The following is an 11064-nucleotide window of genomic DNA, read 5'->3' on the forward strand; positions in this document are numbered from 1 at the left end:
CCTTATTTGCCTAGTATCATGTTTTATGTTGTTAATACTCCTAGACTGTAGGGGGAGCTAGAGAGCAAGGGGAGTTACCTCGGAGTAGACTGTGATGGCGAAGCTTTGTTTACATGTGAACCACAGTTCGATAAAATACCTTCTCTTCAAGTAATGGTGTCATTCTTAAGAACCCACAACAACATAAAGAAACAAGACAACTCTGGGAACAGATATTCTTGCTTGAATGTTAGCAGATCCTATAAATATTTGCTAGTTTAGCAAATTTCAGCATACCCTGATTACAAACAGTTTCACAGCACTGTTCAAATGCTGTCATTGTGATGCTGAGGAGCAAATAAAACACCGTTGGCAAATAGTTTACTCACCATGAATGTAGCCAGGCTCAGCCATAGCTAATGTTAGCTGCTGGATTCCTCTTCCCTGCCTCCTTTCTTTCTGAATTCTGTGCTTGGTATGTTTTTGGTACCAAGCACACCATTGCTGATGGATATTTAATTAGAATATTAATACATTACTCAGCAATTCTTCTTTGTAAAATTACAATAGATGATTGGAAATGTGTTATTAGAATTTACATGCAAGGTCTAACTGAATATGCTCTGACTTCCGAAAACATTTTATAGAAGCAAAATTATGAAAATCAACCAGTGCATGAAGCTACTGTTAAAATGACAAGTTAAGCTGAAGATGGTTATTTCAAATACCCTTTATATCATATGTTGTGTAGTCTAATCCTCACAGTTTAAGAGTGAACAGGCATGGAAGATGGGGGATTTTTGAAAAGCAGTTAAGTGATGTTATCTTTTGCGCCTTTCTTTCATCCCTGGTACACAGAGATGTGGGGGTGGGAAGAATGGTCAGTTTACAGTGACCACCGCTTATCCAATAAAAGATCAGTGTGTGACAGAGAGGGAGGGAGAAAGAGGAAGCAAAGAGAATGTGAGGGCAGAGAAGGAAGAAGGCAGTGAAAAGTGTCATGTTGCATTATCAGTTTCTTGAGATGGAAGAGTGAGTGATCCTTTTAAGTCACTGTGTAATGTGTAATCATTCCTTTAATGTAGAAGTTGATTCTCTTTTTGATTAAATTTTTTTTAACTACCACGACTTTGAAACCACCTTCATAAATACACTTTATTTATTTATACATTAGATACTGGAAGATTAAACTGGAAGAATTTAAGATTTAATGTTCACAATAAATGTCTGTTCAATGCAGGATTATGACACTATAATGTTCTCTAATGATGGCTGTAGAGTTGCACTTTCAGGTATCCATGTTTGGTAAGACTGGAATATCTCAAGGACCATTAGATAGAATTCCATGAAATGTTAAACAGGCATCCTTGGACTTTAGAGCAGGAACTAATGAGATGCTCAAATCTTTCTTCAAGCACTTGGCTGACTTTAAATGGATGCGACAAACATGTCACATTATGCTACGTGAGAGTTGGGGTGGACTGACAAAAACATTCTGGTTTAATTAGATGTTTAATATTAATAACTCTGTGTAATAGAGTGGATTGTTGCCCCCCAGTGGTAAAATACAGAAGTGCCTGTTACAGGGCTAGTTCTTGGTTGACCAATATATAACAACAAAAAAGGGTAGTTTCTGCACCGCTAAGAAACAACAAGTTAGTGTGTGATGTCCTGCTGTTCAATAAAGGCACCTATCCACGTCCTTCTGTCCTGATCTTTTTAAGAGCCTAATCCAGAATATCACAACTGGCGACGAGGATTCTAAAGATTTCCACAGCGTGACAGAGGCTGTAGAAGGGCTGTGTTCACATGTAAAAAAAAAAGACAAACAAAGACGTTTTCTTCACGGCTGCAGCGAAACAGCTTTTGGTGAGCTAACATGGCGATGCATGTGGGTCGTGTTGAAGAGTATAATGAATCGAAGGAAGATTTTGAGTCATATTTGGAGCGGTTGGAGCAATGGATGTTGGCAAATGATGTTTCCGATGAGAAGAAAGTGTGCACGTTTCTCTCTGTGATCGGAGCAGATACATACAGGCTGCTAAAGAATCTTGTGTCTCCGAGGGTACCGAGTACCATGGGATATGCAGCGCTGACTGGGGCGTTAAGTGCGCATTATAAGCCGACTCCAGTGGTGATAGCTGAGCGTTTTCGTTTTCAGAAACGTAACCAGAAAGAAGGGGAGGCAGTTTCTGACTATGTTGTCGCCCTGAGGCAGTTGTCAGCCACATGTGATTTTGGACAATATTTGGATGAGGCCCTGAGGGATCGTTTTGTTAGTGGGCTGCGTTCTGATGCTGTGCAGCGCAAGCTACTATCGGAAAAAGATCTTACATTTCCACGTGCATGTGAGATTTCCGTATCCATGGAACTCGCTTCGAAAAATACGATGGAGTTCTCAGGACGCCAGGACCCTCACCACGTAAATGCCTTGACAAATGCTCCAAATTTTTTCAACAAAGGATGGAAAGGACAGAACAGGCAAGAGGGCAATAACAAGCCAAAGAACTGGAAGGGACCTAAAAAAGACACAGGAATGAAGCAACCATGTTATCGTTGTGGTGGAAAGCATTCAGCACGTGAGTGCAAATTTAAGAGTGAAAAGTGTCATGTTTGTGCAAAAATAGGACACATTGCACGTGCTTGCAGGAATAAAAAATTCAGTCAGCAAACTCAGTATTTGGAAACTGAGGATGAATGCTCAAGTAGGAATGATGAAGCTGAACTTTTTGGAGTTTATTCAATGTACTCCATCACCTCCAGTGAGAAGGGATACACAGTGGATGTTGCGCTTGGGAGCAAGAACACCACCATGCTGCTGGATACAGGATCAGCAGTGTCGGTAGTATCAGACAAATATTATCAGATGCATCTCACTCATTTCCCTATAAAACCAGCCAGTGGGCTAAAGCTCAAGTCCTACTCAGGCCAACACATTGCTGTGCGTGGATATATTATGTTACCAGTACAGTATGGGACTCAAAACATCACCCTACCACTGATCGTTGTTCAGGGAGACAGACCAGCTCTGATTGGACGAAACTGGTTAAAGAAACTACAGCTGAACTGGAAACAGATTTTCACAGTACACAAGGTACTGGTGCAGAAAGAAGCAAAGCCAGGAGTACTAGAAGTGATTCAGCGCCATCAGGCAGTGTTTTCGGATGACCAAGGCTGCATAAAAGGATTTAAAGCTAGAATCCACACTAAACCAAACACCACACCAATTTTCTGTAAAGCTCGCCCAGTTCCTTATGCACTAAAAGAAGCTGTGGAAAAGGAGCTGGACAGATTGGAAAAGGTGAAGGTTATTTCAAAGGTTGAGAAAAGTGAGTGGGCATCCCCTATTGTTACTGTGCCAAAGGCAGACAAAACAATTAGGATATGTGGTGACTACAAAGTCAGTGTCAACCAGTGTGTTGAAGAGGAAAGATATCCACTTCCAAATACTGAAGATTTGTTTGCCACTTTAGCTGGAGGAACATCCTTCAGTAAACTTGACCTTTCTCATGCCTATCAGCAGCTACAGTTAGATGAAGAATCAGAGAAGTATCTGGTCACCAACACACACAAAGGTCTCTATAAGTACAATCACCTCAGCTATGGTGTTTCCAGTGCTCCGGCTCTTTTCCAGTCTGTGATGGATCAAATCCTTCAGGGGATGGAGCATGTGACCTGCTTTTTGGATGACATCCTCATCACTGCTTCATCTGAAAGGGATCATTTGAAGAGGTTGGAGGAAGTACTCACACGTCTGGAGAAGCATGGTGTCAGAGTGAAGCTTTCCAAGTGCCACTTTCTTCAGAGCAGTGTGGAGTACCTGGGACATCGTATTGACAGGGATGGTCTGCATCCTTTAGAGGAAAAGGTAGCAGCCATAGCAAATGCAACAGAACCAACAAGCGTCACTGAACTGAAGTCCTTTCTTGGTCTTCTAAATTACTACAGTCGATTTTTGGAAAATCCATCCACCATTCTTCAGCCTTTGCATAACCTGTTGAGAAAAGATGCTAAATGGATTTGGACCATGGAATGTGCAAAAGCATTCAGGGATGCAAAAAGTCTACTGCTGCAGAACAAAGTGTTGGTGCACTACAGCACAAACCTGCCATTGAAGTTAGCCTGCGATGCATCACCTTATGGATTGGGCACAGTCATCTCTCATGTCATGGAAAATGGAGAGGAAAGGCCTGTGGCTTTCGCATCAAGAACATTAACTGAAGTTGAGCGAAAGTATGCCCAGATAGAAAAAGAGGCCCTTGCCATAATTTTTGGAGTAAAGAAATTCCATAAATATCTGTATGGAAGGAAATTCACCCTCATAACAGATCATAAGCCACTGCTGGCTATACTAGGGCCAAAGTCAGCTGTCCCAACACTCGCTGCACTAAGAATGCAACGCTGGGCTCTTATTCTAATGGCATACAACTATGACATTGAATATAGAAGATCAGCTGAACATGCTAATGCAGATGCATTGTCACGTCTACCTCGGAATACGCCAGAAAACATTGCCGAGGAGGGAAGTATCTTCTATTTCTCACATGTGGAAGAGCTACCAATAGTAGCTAAAGACATTGAGAGAGCAACCATGAAGGATCCAATCCTCAGCAAGGTCTGGAGCTACACCATGAATGGGTGGCCGAGTTATATGCAAGACGAATCACTTAAGCCTTACTTTACACGCAGACACGAGCTGTCAGCAGAACAAGGATGTGTTCTTTGGGGACAACGGGTCATCATTCCACCGGTTTACCAACAGAAAGTGCTGGAAGACCTGCATCATGAACATCCAGGTATCTGTCGTATGAAAGCACTCGCTCGCAGTTACCTGTGGTGGCCAGGCTGTGATGGTGATATACAAGAACTGGTTCAAAGCTGCTCAGTCTGTCAGGCTGTACAGAAGTCACCACCCGTTGCACCACTCCATCCGTGGAAGTGGCCTGAGAGAGTTTGGCAACGGATTCACATTGATTTAGCTGAAAAAGGCAAGCAGTACTTTTTAGTTGTCATTGACAGTCATTCAAAATGGTTGGAAGTGTTCCCTATGCCATCCATTACCTCACACAACACCATTGAGGTTTTGAGAGGGTTATTTGCTTCATATGGACTTCCAGAAGAGCTTGTTTCAGACAATGGACCTCAACTTGTGTCAAAGGAATTCAATCAGTTTCTGGAGTTAAATGGGATCAGACACACAGCTGTTCCTGCCTATCATCCTGCATCAAACGGGGCAGCAGAGAGGTCAGTACAAATCCTGAAACGATCCCTGATGAAAAATGTGCTGGAAGCAGATGGTAAGGCCACATTGCCACTCAGTCATCGTTTGGCAAACTTCCTTATCATGTATCGCAGTACACCGCACACTGTGACGGGTCGTACACCAGCAGAGTTGTTCCTGAAACATCAGATCCGGACTCGCTTCAGCCTGCTGAAACCTGAACTAAGCAGACACATTGAACAGAAACAGTCTGAGCAGAAGCGACACCATGATTACAAAACCCAACCTGTTCGTGTTTTTTCAGAGGGAGACGCTGTGCGTATCCGAAACTTCAGGGGGGGGGAAACAAAATGGACTCAGGGAACAGTTCTGAAGAAAATGGGAAGTGTTACTTACCTGATACAAGAGGGACAGAGAACACGCACAATACATGTGGATCACCTGTTACCATGGTAAAAATACTCTTTTGCAAGGTAAAAATACTCTTCTACTTTACTGGAAGAGAGATACCTATAGTCAGCATTTAACCGGTTTACTTCTTGTGCAGTTGTAGATGTTTCATTGCAATGTTTTTGTGAGGTATTTGTGAATTTTTGCAGTTTTTTTAATTCATCCTTTGATGGTCTGGGAGCAGACACACTCTTTATGGGAATGGGGGTTTTGGGGGGATGTCAGGAGGAGAGAAACTGCAGAGAGGCAACTCTGGTACCTGGATATCTGGATAATCATGTTGTGGGGTGTTTAATATAAAGACAACTCCCATTTCAGTCCAGTAACAGCTGCAAACCTGCCATGCAACATGAACAGCGTCAGGACGAGTAAGAGAACCCTGGGAGAATTTCAAAATACAAGTTTCTGACATTCACTCTTCTTTTCTGTCAGCTAAGAGACAAAATGTATTTTAACCAGATATCTTATCTTTTGTGGAATTTCTGACAATGAACCATTATTACATTGTCTCACACATACACACACACAGACACACACACTGTGTGCACAATGTGTCCTTGCGTTATCCTTCTGGAATGTCAACACGTTCTCACTCCCAACTCGTCAAACTTGTGACGCATGCTCAGGCTCCCTCTGCTGCACTTATGGACGCGCAGGGTACCCGGAATTGACGTGAAGGGTCCTCCGATTGAAGAGATTGCCGCGGAAGTGCCTGTTGTCGGTATATTTAGACATTTTCCAAATCACATTGTAGTGACGTATACAGAACACAATAAATTATATAATGTAAACAACTACCTGAAAAACAGGTAGAACGATACTTTTGTATGGTTTATTGCATTTATGGAGGGAGTGGTGTATGCTGGGTAATGGCACAGCTAGCTACTGGGTGACTTTATTCACCCGCTTCGGCTGTTATCAGTCCATAGATATGGGCCATCTCCAGCTAGATTGTTCAGAAGGTTGTTATCATCCATCCAGATGGAGGATCACTAACAGGAGCGTGGGAAGACTCCAGAATCCACTCTGGCTGCAATCCGGTGGATACAGCAGTGTTTACAGGTAATACCATTTAAACGGACAGCATTTATAGAATGACTATTAAAAGTCAGCGAGTGTCAGTAATGTTAATGTGGTTATGTTAGTAATACACCGAGTGCTAATATAACAGCTTTAAGATGCATTTATAGATGTTATTATGTGTTTTACCGTCTTTATGGTGCTAGCTTAAAGTTACGGTGTAAACGTTAGCTTATATTGGAGTAAAGCTGTTACTGGTTAAACGATGTTAGCACAGAAATATTAGCTTCTGTCATGACTGACGAAGTTACTAGTTAATAAAGTTTCCAGTAAAGTGTTTAATCGCAGCCACAGACTGACAGCAAATATCTCGATTAGCTTCAGTGCATCTGTAATAAATATGTGCAAGTTTCAGTGCTTCGTTTAAACTTATACTGACCCAGGGTCAGTGTAAAATACAATCCTAGCTGTGTGAATAAAGCCTGGCTCCTTTAATCCTGCATGAAAAACCTCAGGATGCAGGCTATTATTACTCTTTCCTGCTGGCACACCTGTCACACCTGAGAGTCAGCTAGAAACTTACAGTGACGTGGACATCATGCAAAGACTGCCAGACTCTGTAATGCTGCAAATGATCAGTGACTCAAGTTAACACTAAACTTTAAACGGTACCTCTGTGTCTCTGTGTGCTGAACATCTAGGATTGAGTCAGGCTGCATCAGCTGAAGCTGTTATTTGTATATATCAGTATTTTTTTATTCAGGTGTGGGGAAAATACGTAAGACTGCAGTGAAGCGATGCACCAGATTAATCCCTGGCCAAAGGTATCGTACTTAAATCAGACTACTGATCCAGCCACATCAGCCTTTTGTGAGGTCTGTTTAAAGTAGACTAAAAGTGAACTGCAGGTTCCTGAGAGGTGGACTGTGAGCACAGAAACACATGTTAATACATACAGCTGCAGCAAACTTACATTAATTTTAAATAGATTTGTTACTCTGATGTCTGTCTCTGTGTTAGTCCTCTGACAGACTGGTGACCTGTCCAGGTGTGCTCTACCTATGACTACTGGGACAGGCTCTAGCCTCTGTAAAAGAAATTTTCTGTTATTCTCATTTAAAGTATTTAAGTGCTTATGCATGTGCTTAGTTGTGACACTGTTACTGTTCAGTGAAAGTTTCTAAAACTAGATGAACTTACTTCAGCGTCAGCAGTTTGAGAAAACAACTCCCTTTACAAGTGCTGATAAGGCCAAGGGCACCAAACAGCATAACCATTGATCCGTTAGGTTTCATAGCGAGACACGTGAAGTGTGGTAGGATCAGTTCGTAACTTCCTCCCTCTTCCTTGGAATGCATAAATGAGTAGGAGCACCACTTCTGTGGCAGCGCTGACTGTGAACTGTGATGTTTGATGTGTGTTGGCGCAGTAATAAATAGCTTGATCACAGCTCTTTCTGTGTTGCAGACTTTATTTTAAAAATTCCACGACCCCCCCCCCACCCTCCTACTGTGAACATGAATTGAATATTCAGAAGACATTTGTTTAAATAGTTCTACAAATCTGAGCTGTTGGTGTGTCCTTGGATTGTGTGGTAATAATATTAGAGCCTGCAATCTTTCTTACTGAATCTCTATTATGAGTCATGTTACCTGAGATTAATTCTATGTTTACCTGTCAGCCTGGACGAATGTGCTGTGTGAAGGAAATTAAATTAAATCAGATCTGAACATTTAAGGAACTTGTTCATATTTAATTGAAATATGAACCAGTGATTTTTTTGATTGCTGATTCCAAGAGAGTCTTTGTGGAAATCCTGTTTGGTTTTTTGTTATTTTAATTCTCTTCTCTGTTTTCCAGAACAGTTCTCCACAGTCACTGTCCATATGGGTCAGTGGGACCAAGAAGCACTCTGCTAATGTGTGGACTCTGACCAGCAACATCCAGCAGGACCCAGACAGCGTTTTCTATCTCCCAGCTGGAGGTTTTTGTTTGTCTGTGACTGGAGAGTCAGATTTTTGTTGAGCTTCACACTTGCAGAGGTAAATCAGTTTGCAGAGATCCCTCCCACCCTGGCTTTTATGTGCTAGATTTCTTATCTGAAACAGTAATATTTCAGTGACTGCTGCTTATACCACAGGTTAATACACGCTACTGATCCCTCATAGGAGAATCATCAATTTTGGCAACAAAGAAGCCTGGTGGATGTTTGTTTACAGTCTGATGATGGGACATCATGCTCTGCATCTTCAAAGTTTGCCTCCTCATTATTATTCATACCCAGTAATGTGAAGTATGCTCATATCTACTATAACTGAACCAACCTGGTGCTCTTCATTGAGTCTGAATGTTGGATGTTGTGTATCTCGTGTTCTCTGGGCTTTGTTGTCCTCAGTCTTTTCGCAGGATCAGAAAACAAAACCAGGAGGCGCGTAAATGTTTCTTCTCCATGATGTTTCTTCAAATGTTTCTTCTGGATGATGATAAGACTGACACGGGATGCCACCTTTGGTCTTGTGATGAAGCAAAGCTCAGGAAGAAGTGGGATTAAATGGTACCCACATGTTGAGAAGGATGTACAGGGGCACCTGCAGCCAAATCCAAGCTTCAGTTGCAGAACGCTATAGACTGAGACATCTAAGGCATCAAATGTTTGATTAAACAGATGAAAAAGAGAAGTTTCTTCCCTATAATTATCACTTCTTAAAATCTGTAGCAACTTCAAGTCTGTCAGCGTGCTGAGCATGCTCAGAATGTGACAATATATTTTTGTTCAATATTTAATTTCTTTCAGTTGCAATTGTTAAAGGAAAAAAAAAATTCTTATAATTTAGCAAACTAATTTATCAAAAAAAAAATACATATATCTGTATTAGTTTTAATGAATTAATTTGACACCTGTATTGAAAATACCATATTGTATTCATACAGAATCAGTTTGGTATCATTGTTTGTCTGCTCACTGATTGTTGAAGCTAAGAGCTAGTTTGATCTGTTTAGATCTAAAGTATCCAAAGTTGAGCTCTAATGTTTCTTCACCCCTGTGTGTGTGATATGTGATTCCTACATGCTGGCAGAGCGGCTGTTTGTGCTCACAGATGGTGACGGTGTGGAGAGACGGTGGTGTTTCCTCAGAAGAACCAGCAGAGTCACAAAGGACACCAGTCCATCTCACCACCTTGGCTTGCTGACTGATGTTCGTCTGCACTGCACAGAGGAAATCAACTGACCGAGGTTTGTCCAGTGGCGTGTTATGAAATGTATATTTGTTTTATGCTTACAGTTATGTTTTTCTTGACAGAGGCTCTGCAGAGGTCAGACAAAGCAGAGAAAACATGTGCTTTACATTTTACTGTGATTTATTGAGATATTTGTTGCCTGATGTTCAGCAGGAATGGAGAAATAGAATCAAAGGGAGATGTTTTTCCTGTTTTTGTAATGATGTAAGTAAATCTTCAATATTATTTATTTGCTTGGTTATATTAGGAGTGTTTCTGAGTGAGGGGGAGAGGAGTCATCATCCAGGTAAAGTGACGTAGATCAGTGGATACACTTGTCTCCCCTTTAAAGGAGACGATCCAAGTCATCCTTAAACGTTAGTGCTTTCAAATACACAAACATTTTTAAAGGACAAAAATGAACATCCAACTTTGACTGTAACACAAAATAAATCTTTGCATGTGTGTTTTCAAACTCTCAGATGGGCAGTATATCAGTCTTGGACTGTCTAACCTGCCGGAGCAGCACTGAATGACCACCGCACATGTGAGCATGTTCCTGCAACATTCAGCATCTGATCCTTCATCTGTGTGCTGCTGCTTTTGGTAAGTAGAGTTACCCAACTCCAGTATTTCTAAACACATGCCATCCATTTCTAATGGCCTGGTTACTTCCTGTCAGTTACTTTAGAAACCATGTGGTCACCTGACCTAACACTGTTTCTTCTTCTTCCCCTTAATGTTCAAGTGTCACATGTCAAACAGCTGGAGAGGAAACTACACCAGTGTACTGGGATGTTTCACCAACACGTGCCAGATGCTGTTCCTTCATGGTGACATTACCAGAGACAGCCCCGCCCACCTCAGGACCTCGCCATTGATCATGATGATTATAATGATGACAGCAAGCGGAACTAAGACTGTAAAAATCCACGACCAGAATTTTTCTTTCTAATAATTAATGAATACTGAGAGCCTCTTTCTGTGTTTTGTCTGTTTTGGGTTTTTACCTCATTTGTTACTAACAAAGTTCACAAACTCACACAGTTTACATTCTGTATGTTTCCATCTTTACCAGCCACACTCTAACTGCATTTAAGAAAATAATCGTTAGAAATCGTCGTTTTTCTCTTTTGTAATTGATGATAATTCAGTGAATATATTGCGCTGCTTCCT

At 41.4% G+C, this 11064-nt stretch overlaps 1 long non-coding RNA gene across 2 annotated transcripts; it reads left to right on the forward strand.

Moving 5' to 3' along the window:
- The first annotated feature begins 9568 nt into the window (after positions 1-9568).
- Positions 9569-10804, forward strand: LOC146656115 (uncharacterized). 2 transcript variants are annotated; one of them, XR_014914415.1, is made up of 4 exons: positions 9569-9904; positions 10157-10265; positions 10371-10494; positions 10637-10804. It is a non-coding gene; the product is annotated as an uncharacterized LOC146656115 (long non-coding RNA). The 2 variants fall into 2 exon arrangements; XR_014914416.1 differs by having other exon boundaries at positions 10654-10804.
- The last annotated feature ends 260 nt before the right edge of the window (positions 10805-11064 follow it).

The sequence above is a fragment of the Rhamphochromis longiceps genome, linkage group LG13 (assembly GCF_057381845.1).
Source record: "Rhamphochromis longiceps isolate RC_006_pf linkage group LG13, R_longiceps_female_GT1.1, whole genome shotgun sequence".
NCBI lineage: Eukaryota > Metazoa > Chordata > Actinopteri > Cichliformes > Cichlidae > Rhamphochromis > Rhamphochromis longiceps.